At 37.7% G+C, this 11200-nt stretch overlaps 1 protein-coding gene across 1 annotated transcript in view; it reads left to right on the top strand.

Moving 5' to 3' along the window:
* REC114 (REC114 meiotic recombination protein) overlaps positions 1-11200 on the top strand; it is a 175893-nt gene that overhangs the window by 114228 nt on the left and 50465 nt on the right. The window lies entirely within an intron of this gene.

The following is an 11200-nucleotide window of genomic DNA, read 5'->3' as shown; positions in this document are numbered from 1 at the left end:
ACCGGGGAGCGGGCCTAAGCCAGCAGGTGGTTATCTCTCGAGGGGTCCCAGACTGTGAGAGGGCACAAGTGGGGCTGAGGGACACCCCCACACACACACCCCCTCCCCTGCCAGTGCACAAATTTTTGTGCACTGGGCCTCAAGTAGAAAATAATGTTCAAGAGCAAGAGAGTCATGGGACTAAGGTCAGGTGTATTGTGACACCTGGAGGTTTCTGTAAAACTTTGTTGTAGGTATGGAGATGTTTGCTTTATTACAAATTTCACTGTTTTAAAAAGAGCAATGGCTTATATAATCTGTTGCATGTATAATTATTATAAAAATAAAACGTTTTTTGTATAGATCTCTCAATTGGATGATGAGGAGGTGAGATAATTTGTAGAGAAATAACTTTTAGAAACTTAGAAATTTTAATTAATCTATTTACTTCAGTCATATTTATAATTAGTTGAGCTATATTATCAAATATTAAATGTATATGGGATGTTATCTAAATATAAATATTGTAATTAAATTGCATAATGTTTACTGGTAAAGAGTAATTTTGAGTGCAAAATTTTAGTATCTTACAAACTAAGAGAGAATCTTTTCATTCCTTAAAATAGATCACAGAACTATTCTTTATCCATTCCTCTACACCACAATTTTTTTGTTTTGTTTTGTATCTAAATAGCATTTGATTGTGGAAAGGTCAAAACCTTCCTTTTGCTGCCTTCCTGATACATCAGAATAGACAAATAGGTCTGGGTGTCTTAAAGACCTCACCATCTTAATTTATAAATTCCTATTGATGACAGTTACCATGTGATCAGGATAATCATTTCAACTTAAAAAAAATCCCATCAGAAAAAAAGTGAATTTAATATAAATTAGCTCAAGTTCATCTTTAATAGTCACTCTTTATATTCTCAATAAAATGTTTCTTAAAATCAACTTTTCCAGAACGTGTGATAAGAAACTCAATTTTAGCATTAATTACTTCAGTTCAACATTTCATTCATGAATTTTAATGATACCATTTGTGAATAGTTTATGGTGGACTGGCCCAGAGCCAGGTTTCTGTGCTCTGATCATGCACTTAGGTGATGATGAGGTTCCTCTTCCATATGGCACATCAAGGAAACAAGGCTACTCTACTCATCTAATCTATTTTGCTAGAATAATCTCAAGTTCATTATTAGACTTTACCTCTTCATCAACCTCTCATTACCTATTCTAGTGAGTGTCAAATAAAAAATTCCCATGTGGAGTGTTCATTTTTATAGGGGTACTAGTGAAGTTTTATACAGTGAAGCCTTGATAATCAGGCAATACAGATAGGGGGCCCAGGCCGGGCGGGGGGCCCCCCCCCCCCCAGTGCACAAATTTTTGTGCACCAGGCCTCTAGTATATATTATATTGTACACCTGAAACTAATATAATATTAAAAATTTAAAAATTTAAAAACAGAAATAGTGCTGCTATAAACATTCTAGTACATATTTTTCAGTGAGCACTTGCATGTATTTTTGTTGGGCTTATAACTAGAATGAAATGGACAAGGTTGAAGTAGAATAGATGAGTTATAGTACAACACTTCTCATACTTTAATGTGCATGTAAATTACCTGGCTCTCAGTAAAATGCTGAGTGTGAGTCAGGTTTTTGGTATGGTCTGAGATTTTGCATGACTAACAAACAGATGATGCTGTTACTTCTAATTTATAGACACACTCTGAGAGACAGGTCATAGGCTATCAGCTTTGGTAGATACTACCATAAAGGTTTATAAAGTGATTATGCCCATTTTACACTTTCCATATTAATGTATGAGAGTGAGTCACATTCTTGACAACACTTGGTATTTTGCTTTTATTTTGGTTATTTTGGTAGTCATGTAGTGATATATCATTATAGTTTTAATTCATATTTTTCTAATTACTAATGAAATTGTGATTTTTCTTATGTTTATTGGTTATCTGGATATCCTGTTTTGTGAAATGTCTGTTGAAATCTTATGCTCATTTTTCTATTTGGTTATAATTAATTTAGTTTTTATTTATGCTTTTACATTATTTTGTTATTTCTTTTAGTTTCCTACTTATGTCTACCTTACTCTTAAACAAACCTCAGTCTGTTACCCAATATCTGATCTTTTATCTTGTTTCAAATAACCTGTTTTAAAAAATTTTTATAAAATTTAATTCAGTGCAAAGTTAATTAAAATTTAGTTCTGTTTCCAGACTCTTTTCAAAATTATATGCCCCATTCTATATCTTAAGTGTTGTATTTTCCTCTTTTTTGTTGCAAAATGATTTCTTAGTTTCCAGTATTTTTTTATTTTTTTTCTCCTTCTCCTCCTGCTTCCTCCCCTCATCCATCCTCCCCCACCCTTCTTCTCCTTTTATTTATCCTTATGCTTGGAGAAGTCTCATCTGGAGACCTGCAGATGAATGCATCTGCAATAACCTCACTGTCCTTGGATACTAATAGATTCTCCTTTCAACTATTACATAAGAGACCCAGTTAATAGAAATGTACATTTCTGTTCATCAACCCAGAAGCCTGAAAGGAGTAGATTGGGAGCCTGTCCTAGCAAGGGAGTGATGTCTCTCTCTGTCCAATTTATTCTATGAGGAATGGGTATTTTGCTAGCCACCAGGCCAGTTGTATACTATCTGTATATATAAAAGCCTAATATGCAAATTTCCCCTCGGGAGTTCGACCGGGAGTTTGATTGCTCGCTATGACATGCACTGACCACCAGGGGGTGGCATGGAATGAAGGAAGGCCCTGGCAGCAGCGGGGAAGGGAGACCCTGGCTGGCAGCCAGAAGGAAGGCCCCGGCCAGCAGCTGGAAGACCCCGATTGGCCCTGATTGCCGGCCAGGCCTAGGGACCCTACCCATGCACGAATTTCGTGCACTGGGCCTCTAGTAGTTATTTATCCAGCTTACTTGTATATCTGCCCACTGTTTCTGGGAGAAAGTCTTAGATTTCCTAGACATTGTTTAGTGTGCTGCTGTGCAGCTCCTTGGACACAGTTGTTTTCAATGATCTTGATTGGTGGTGGTAAACAGATTCCAGCTGGAGTGTTTCTCATTTTTTCCTATGGCCACCCATGCCCTACTCTTACTGTTCTTATTAATGGTGTTTTTGCCAGTATCTCCTCTGCTTTCTCTCAGAGTCACAGCATTCCTTTCTCAGGAAGATAAGTCACTAGTTGGCTCTTGACATCTTTATTCTATCCAGATCTATCTTACCATACCTTTCAGATATTCCTCAACAGTTTCATCATATGAATGACATCCAATTCCTAGTGTCTAGTGTTGAAGTAGTTCTCTCCCATTTTAGATTTTTTTTTTTTTTGGCATTTTAATTGTGATGGAATGAAGGTTTGAGTTAAATGCCTCTATTTAAGACATCATCATACCTGGATGTTTAAACCTTTTAGATTATTTTTCTGATTTTTCCCCCCACTAAAACACTTTAAGCATTCCACAAAAATGTACCTTTTTTCACTATACGGTAACAAACAGTTAAAGTTTTGCAATTTTCTATGATGTTTGGTTGGTTGGTACCTCAGATGTTATGTTTTAGAAATTGGGTGATCTGCTCTCAGTAGATAAGAATATCCAAATACAAATTAAGAACATTTATGTAGAGGATAGTAATTCACTTACTGTGTATAGTGGATCAGACAAATGAGGCACTCTAATTGTGTGATCTTTGACCTAAGTCTGAACTACTTTATTATACTAAGTGAAGTGAAATTGTATATCTAGCTTTACTGACATGGTAATGGCTCTGATAGGGAATTTAAGAACTAATCTAGCCCGCTATGCTTTTAAAACTATAATTATACTTTTGCTGTGTTGTACTTCATTGTGGCCTTGTGTGTATCTCTTGTTATTCTTTATATAAGGATTAATTCTTGACAGTTTTTTAAAAAGCTTCTATTTTGTATTTAGTATGAAAATCTTAAGCTTGTAAAGCCAATAATATTAACCATTTCATTTCTTCTCATCTTTTTTATTTTCTCTAAAGTGAGTCATACCTTTGGAATAATGCTTTTGAAATAATATTAGCTACTCAAAAGGAGAGTAATTTTATTTACTTACTCAATTTTAAAGCACTCACTGTTTATTAACTGACCAGATTACAACAATAACCATAGTAGATACCTTAGTTCATTCTTTTGATAAGCTTGTTAATCCCAATCTTCCCTATTATCAGTATCTCGACCTTCTACAAAATGGGTGGTCTTTTCTTTATTCCACCTCATGGAGAAGATAATTTGAAGGGCCACTGGAAGTTGTTTACTTCTTTAAAGTGTTTTCTAACAGTATATATCTCACGGATCAGATCTTCCATTTAGATGATGCCATATTTACCAAGAGATCGAGCAATCAATGTGTTATCTGTCCAATCAATTAGGTTTTTTGTTGATTTTCACATAGCCTGTTTGTAGATCATTTACTGATGTCAAGTTTGGGTATCCTCATGCAATATATGGTTCCACAATCCTCAGCATGTTAATGGAAGCCTTGTTGAGCTTAAACAAAGGTGCCGTTGAAGATCTGGCAAAGGCAAAGAAGCTGCAGCACCTTCCTCTGATGACAAATGCCAATTAGGGTTCCACAGGTACATAGAAGTTGCCAGCTTTTCTTGCTATCTTAGCCATTCAGATTTCAGTTCTGTACATCTACCTGTATGCCTTGTCATGGTGCTTAGCTTTTTTATAGATAAGCTTTCTCCTTTCCTTTTGAAGCATCTTTTAGGCAAACTTCTTTTTCAGGCGCTTGATCATCAGCTCCATGAAATTCCTTTGCTTCTTCTGAAGGGTTTCTGGCACAGAAGGAATCAACTTCTTCTCTTCTGTACTCTCCCTAGTTCCTGCCAGCAAAGAGCTCAAAGAGAGTAATTTTAACACTTAAAACCCAAGTCCCTTTGCCCCCATCCCTTTATCATTTCCTAACATCTCATTGTCAAATATATTTGTAAGATTTTATAGAATGTATCTTTACTTTTAGTGCCCCCATTTAGTTTACTAGATATGTAGTTTACAAGAAAAATTACATCTTTGGAGCTAAATTTTAGTTGCTTCTTATGGCTTATGTTGAAAGTCTGCATCCATGTGTAGCTCACCCCTTTTCTGTGAGAAGTCTTATCATCAGGGCCATAACTTAAAACATTGTAAATACCACAGTCTTAAAGCTTTTACAGTGAAAACCTTTAAAAAGAATTTCCTTGCTTCTTATTATTTTTGACTGCAACAAAATAATTCTTGGTTGAATTTACAGCCCTGTTTTTCCTCTTATCAAATTACATGACATGGGTTTAGTGCTAGTAATCAGCCAAGCTTCTGGATTCCTTCTCTCATTAAGAGGTCATAGAATTTAGTCTTTCTGAAAACAACTTTGGTATAAGATTTTTTTCCCCCATTATGTTTGTCTACACTAGTTTCAACTGGATCAGTGTTACTTGGATTCTTTTAAACCTGTAAATCTTTTATTATTATTTGGGAAAATGTCATTTTTTATACCACTAATCATTAATAAAGGAGAAATTAGCAGAATTTACTTGGACGATTATTACTTAAACTCTTCTTTTCTCTCTTTTTTTTTTCTTTTTCTTTTTTTCTTTTTTAAACTCTTCTTTTGAAACCTCTCATTTAATACTTGTGAATGTTTAATTCTTCAGTGGAGATTATTGAGGAGACAAAATTTATACATTTGAAACAAAGAAAATCCAGTTCCAAATGATGTGGTTTAGATTATAAGCACCAACACTTTTTATTTGGAAATAATTTCAGACTTACAAAAAAGTTGCAATAATAGTGCAGGGAATTCCCATATACCCTTCACCCAGCTTTCCCAAATATTAATATTTAGCATAGAACAATGATTGAAACCAGGAAGTTAACACTGACACAGTACTAACTGATCTGCAAACTTTCTTTTTTTCCAGGTTGTAAAAGCAGCATTTATTGATTGAAAATAAATGTGTAGATAAGTTCTCAGTAGCATGGAATCCATATTATTTTTTAATGAACTTGAAGTATATGAAGACTCCTTATATCTGCTTTTAACAACCACCACATTCAAATGGAGGTGAATTTTCAACATTTTACTGAAAAAAAATTAAAAAAATTTTCTGCCCTGACCAGTGTGGCTTAGTTGGGCATCGTCCCATGCACTGAAAAGTTGCTAGTTCGTTCTATTCTTGGTCAGGGCACATGCCCAGGTTACAGGTTTGATCCTTGGTAGAGGGCATTCAGGAGGCAGCCAATTGATGTTGCTCTCTCACATCAATGTTTCTCTCTCTCTCTCTTCTTCTCCCTTCCTCTTTCTCTGAAAATCAATAAAAATACAGGCAGTCCTTGGGTTATGTCGGACTCAACCTACGTACGTCGTTTTATGGTTATGTCGCCACCTCCCATCTACACTAATAAAAGACAAAGATGCTAATTGACTGTACCTTCGCTACATCCCAAGCCATGCCCACCAGCCAATCAGAGCGACTATGCCTGCTGTTCAGTCGTTTGGTCATCCCTCACTAACCCCGCTGCCAGCCTGGTCACCCCACGCAGCCTGCTTGTTCAGTCGTTTGGTTGTCCCTCACTAACCCCCCTGCTGGCCTGGTCATAGGCAACCATCTTGTGAGAGCGTGAGGGTCAATTTGCTTATTACCTCTTTATTGTATAGGATTTATTTTGCCAGAGGAATAACAAGCATCATTTAGTCCCAAGTGAATAGGAACTCTATTTACCTAGCACCCATATATACATGATCTGTTTCTGGGCATTCAATTCTACTGTCTTAATTACTAAACTATATAATAAGCCTATGGCAGGGCCAAGTCCTCTATCTTTTTCAAAACTATCTTCAATATTAATTATATGATCAAATTCTCCTTATCCTAAACTCTCAGGGGAATTTCTTTTTAAACATCACTAACTTAATGATTAAGTTGAAAGAGTTCACATCTTTCTGGTATTAAATCTTTTTATCCATAAGCATGGTATACCTTCCCATTTATTCAGTTCTCCTTTTATGTACAATTATGTTTTGTAAATTCCTTAAAACTTTGAGTCTTTTGTTTTAACTAGAATACAGGGAGACACAATTGAGTTTTATTTCATTTTAAATATATTTTTATTGATTTCAGAGAGGAAGGGGGAGGGAGAGAGAAAGAAACATCAATGAGAGGTAATCATAGATCGGCTGCCTCCTGCACGCCCCACACTGGGGATTGAGCCTGCATGTGCCCTGACCAAGAATCGAACCATCATCTCTTGGTTCATAGCTCCACACTCAACCACTGAGCCATGCTGACCGAACACAATTGATTTTTAAATACAGACAGTCCTTGGGTTACGTCAGAGTCGAAGTACGTCATTTCGTGGTTACATCGCCATCTCCCATTAAAAAAAAAAAAGTTCTGCCATTTCAACATATGTACATATGTGCTTTAATTATTTATTTACCACAAATAAAGGTCAGGAATTGTTATCTTTCTTTTAAATTTTTTTTACTGTTTCACTTCATTACTGCTGTGTATGTGCTCCATGTGAGTGATATAGGTGCTTATGTAGGTGGGTTCAGACTTACAGCAAAAATTGCATTAGGTCTCACCGTAGGAACAGATCTCCAACATAACCCGAGTACCTACTGTATTTAAAGGATTTTTCCTTCAGCTGCTCTCCATAGTTTGAAAAGCTTTTGGAAACAGGTAGATAAAAACATACTACAGTGGTATACATTGAACATTTATAACAACTAATTGGCAATGTGATGAGATAATGCATATGTGGGCTGAATATTAGTTACAATCACAACAAAGCTTAATCCAGTGTAGTAAATACAAATGAAAGTGTAAACCATGAAGACATGTTTACTTATGGAGTATGTATAAAAGTGACATTGAAAAGTTTTTAAAAATATAGAGCCCCCTAATCCCATTTTACCTCATTCAACTCTCACTTTTATATGAAAGGTGGTATGTTTTTATTTTTATAAGATTTCTCATAACTAGATAATGTCATAGAAAGGTAGGAAGCTACCCCAAAGTTTGCAGCACTTCTAAGTAGAGGGAAGCAATAGGGGTGAGCAAAATAAATTTGGCTGCAACAAGTACCCCAGAAGGAATATTATTGCTTTAAATGACTTAGTCAATACTTTGTGAAGAGTGTAACATATTTTTCATAAGAATCTGTCATAAAGAATTCCTGGTGAGTCAACGTTTCCATTTTATTTGGGGGCATAAAAAATATCCAAGAGAAACCAAGATGGCGGCATAGGTAAACACCGGAGATTGCTGCCTCCCACAACCACTTCAAAAATACAACTAAAAGACATAACGGACATCATCCAGAACCACAGGAAGGCTGGCTGAGTGGAATTTCTACAACTAGAAGGAAAGAGAAAAGCATACCGAGACTCAGAGGAGGTGCGGTGCTGAAGTAAATACAAAGGTGCAGAGGTGCATGCGGAGAGGGCTGGCGGCTGAGGACACGATTGTGTTTTTCAATCGGGAGGGAGTCTCAGGCTCTGAGCTCCAGTTCCGGGTGAGTCTCTGGGGACCCAGACTCATACGGGAGAAACGGGACTGTCTGGCATCGGTCGGAACTCGAGGGCAGCTTTCTCTCAGAGGCACTCGCAGTGATTGCCAGGACCTCTGAGGGCAGGACTGAGAGCAGCCATACTGCTGGCTCCCTCGGCCCGCAGAGAAGGCCCAAGGCCCCACAGCAGCTTGCATTGCTTCTCAGCTGGGCCTCATCTGGGCACCCCCAAACCCCCAAAAAAGGAAGGGGAATCTGCATATCTCTTCATAGCTCCTGCTGGGTAACCTCAGGAAGAGGCTTAATTAGCACCTCCTTAGATCCAAGAGCCAGTGTACCCAGTGGTCAGAGTGGGACCACCCAGATTACAACTCCTCAGATTCATAAGGAACACACTCAGGGGGCAGACTCAGTGAGCACCAAAGCCCCACTGAAGCAAGTCTTGCCCCAGAAGGGTGTCTTCAGCACAGAAGTTCTCCCACTGCAGACACAGCTGATTCTCACTGCCAATTGGCCTGGAGGTCAATTCCTCCCAGTGACACCTAAAACAATCAAGGCATAACTACAACAAGACTGTGCACAAAGCCCACAAGGGGGTGCACCAAGAGTGTCCACCTCAGGTAACTGGGGAGGCTGAGCCACTGGGCCCTGTAGGACACCTAGCACACAAAACCACTCTACCAACACAGGGAAGCAGACAAAATGCGAAGACAAAGAAACAGGTCACAAATGACAGAAATGGAGGACAGCAAACGACTGGATATAGAGTTCAAAACCACGGTTCTAAGATTTTTCAAGAATTTTATGGAAACCGCCGATAAATGTATTGAGATCCTTAAGAAATCTAGTGAGACCCTCGATGTTGTGATAAAGGACCAACTAGAAATTAAGCATACACTGACTGAAATAAAGAATATTATACAGACTCCCAACAGCAGACCAGAGGATCGCAAGAATCAAGTCAAAGATTTGAAATGCGAAGAAGCAAAAAACACCCAACCGGAAAAGCAAAATGAAAAAAGAATCCAAAAATACGAAGATAGTGTAAGGAGCCTCTGGGACAACTTCAAGCGTACCAACATCAGAATTATAGGGGTACCAGAAGAAGAGAGAGGGCAAGATATTGAAAACCTATTTGAAGAAATAATGACAGAAAACTTCCCCTACCTGGTGAAAGAAATAGACTTCCAAGTCCAGGAAGCGCAGAGAACCCCAAACAAAAGGAATCCAAAGAGGACCACACCAAGACACATCATAATTAAAATGCCAAGAGCAAAAGACAAAGAGAGAATCTTAAAAGCAGCAAGAGAAAAAAAGTCAGTTACCTATAAGGGAGTACCCATACGACTGTCAGCTGATTTCTCAACAGAAACTTTGCAGGCCAGAAGGGAGTGGCAAGAAATATTCAAAGTGATGAATAGCAAGAACCTACAACCAAGATTACTTTATCCAGCAAAGCTATCATTCAGAATTGAAGGTCAGATAAAGAGCTTCACAGATAAGGAAAAGCTAAAGGAGTTCATCACCACCAAACCAGTATTATATGAAATGCTGAAAGGTATCCTTTAAGAAGAGGAAGAAGAAGAAAAAGGTAAAGATACAAATTATGAACAACAAATACACATCTATCAACAAGTGAATCTAAAAATCAAGTAAATAATCTGATGAACAGAATGAACTGGTGATTATAATAGAATCAGGGACATAGAAAGGGAATGGACTGACTATTTCTGGGGTGGGGGGAAGAGATTGGACAATAATCATGCACCTATGGATGAGGACAGTGGGTGGGGAGTGAGGGCAGAGGGTGGGGTAGGAACTGGGTGGAGGGGAGTTATAGTGGGAAAAAGGAGGAACCAATGTAATAATATGAACAATAAAGATTTAATTAAAAATAATATCCAACTAAGTGACTAAATGATTATGACTACAAAAAAATTTATCTCAGGAGTCAAGTGTTCCTTGGCCTTAAAATAACACGCTGACTATTATGAAACAGTCAATCTCTGCTCTTCATCCCAGGTTTGGAATGTCAAAAATAATTTTTAGTGAAATAAAAAAGGGCGAGGGGGCAGCAGCTCAGGCCTTTATTATAATTTGTGGGATTTTTTGTTGAGTTTCAACAGAGTTAAATTTTCATTCATTTGACATGTGATATGTCAATTCCCTTTATTCTCATAAATCCTGAAGTACAGTGGTCTTTGGTTTCATAAGTTTCTTTTGCTAAAGACAGTAATTAATAATTGTATATTGCCTGATTGCCATTTTAAAGATATAATCAGATTAAGAGAAACAGACCTATAAACCTTAAAATATCCAGCTACCTTTCTTTTTCTCAATCACTCTAATTCATATTTAAATCCCATAAGTTATCAGTTGATTAACCAAAGTTCCCTTTAAAAGTAAATTTTTATTTTTAGACCTGAATGAAGCAGCTTAGCTGTTGGGGTCCAGCCCCAGCAGGTCCAGGGGTCTCCAAAGGTGTGGACGGAGTAGGCAAAGAAGGAATGACACGGAGGCAGCATTCAGGTGATCATCATAGTTGGGTTCCTCAGTCAGGTTCTGTCGCCAGGTTCTCCAGGTCTTGCCAGGTTCGGTCGCCAGGTTCTCTAGCCAGGTTTAGCCATGTTGTTCTCTCGCTAGGTTCTCCAGCCAGGTTC

Source organism: Myotis brandtii, unplaced genomic scaffold, assembly GCF_000412655.1.
Source record: "Myotis brandtii unplaced genomic scaffold, ASM41265v1 scaffold74, whole genome shotgun sequence".
Classification (NCBI taxonomy): Eukaryota; Metazoa; Chordata; class Mammalia; order Chiroptera; family Vespertilionidae; genus Myotis; species Myotis brandtii.
Note: the sequence above shows the minus strand (reverse complement) of the source record. Positions and strands in the feature narration are given on the sequence as shown.